General features: G+C 43.5%; 1 non-coding gene across 1 annotated transcript; it reads left to right on the top strand.

The window, feature by feature from the left end:
- The first annotated feature begins 247 nt into the window (after positions 1-247).
- trnan-guu (transfer RNA asparagine (anticodon GUU)) lies at positions 248-321 on the top strand. The gene has a single exon. It is a non-coding gene; the product is annotated as a tRNA-Asn (tRNA).
- Positions 322-1,215: the final 894 nt, after the last annotated feature.

Consider the following 1,215-nt stretch of genomic DNA (forward strand, 5'->3'; position numbering starts at 1 on the left):
TTAACTGCAGTATATTGAGTGCGCAATAAATTGGTGAGAGTCGATTGATTGAAAGACTTCCAGTTTTTTTTATAGCTACATTGGTACAGGGGATTTAGCTCAAAGGTAGAAAGATTGATGCCCTCGCTCTCCATTAAACACAGTTGATTGGACAGGGGCTGAACTTTCGAATGTTGCTGGCTCGCTTTAAAAAAAAAAAGATGTTGCGGCTTGTCAAGTCGCAAATATTTTTTCGACTGGGCTGGATGTCTCTGTGGCGCAATTGGCCAGCGCGCTCGGCTGTTAACCGGGAGGTTGGTGGTTCGAGCCCACCCAGGGACGACAAGCTATTTTGGAAGAGCTATCGCAGGCAAAATCCACGAGGTAACATTGTTTGCTGAATATCTACCTGAAACAGGTTGGAGTAACATTTTAGAGGCGCTGTGGCTTAGTTGGTCAAAGTGCCTGTCTAGTAAATCCCAGCAGTGCCTTCATGATAGCCTTTCAAGCAAATCAGTTGTTTACATGTACAGAAAAACATATCACCTGAAAGAGCTATTTTGCAATTATAGATTGAACAGTATCCCTGAATAAACAGAGTAAATGCACTCTTTTCACTCCTTGTTTCTCAGTTTGATGGTAAGGAATGATTGATGTAGACCGTTTTCGGATGACTGTTTTGCTTTTGTGAAAAAGGGGAATCAGACAAAAGTTGCAAAGGCATTCAAAGGCTGTGAGTTCGAGACCCACCAGAGTCACTGTTGTAACCCCTGTTATCTACATTGGTAAATAGGAAAGCCTGCTTGTGTTATTAACTGATGAAAGGAACTGCTAAACTTGGTTCAATTACCACAGAATCCCAGTGTGCTATATGCTGGCCACTGCTTGGTAGGAGTTTCCCGTACGTGAGTGACTGTTCCTTCCTTCCTTCACGCCCCGCTCAACCTCGTCTTCTTCTAAAGAGCTTGGCGCTGTCCTCAGAAGCTTTGGTCTTACTCAGCACCTGAGTGGCCCCACCAAGGGCAAAGGGCACACTCTGGACCTGCTAATGACAAAGCGGGTTAACATTTCAAATTACAGTGTGGTAAATGTTACTTTGTCTGATGGTTTCTGTATTTCTCCAGGTGCAATGAGTTTGCAGTCTTCTTTGCAAGACTCAGTTCAGAACATTAAAAATACCATTATTTGCAGATAACAAGCACGCAGCCAGCTAGACAACTGGAGTTAACCCATTTT

The sequence above is a fragment of the Eucyclogobius newberryi genome, unplaced genomic scaffold, assembly GCF_026437365.1.
Source record: "Eucyclogobius newberryi isolate DKJ021-1_F unplaced genomic scaffold, fEucNew1.0.hap1 SCAF_41, whole genome shotgun sequence".
NCBI lineage: Eukaryota > Metazoa > Chordata > Actinopteri > Gobiiformes > Gobiidae > Eucyclogobius > Eucyclogobius newberryi.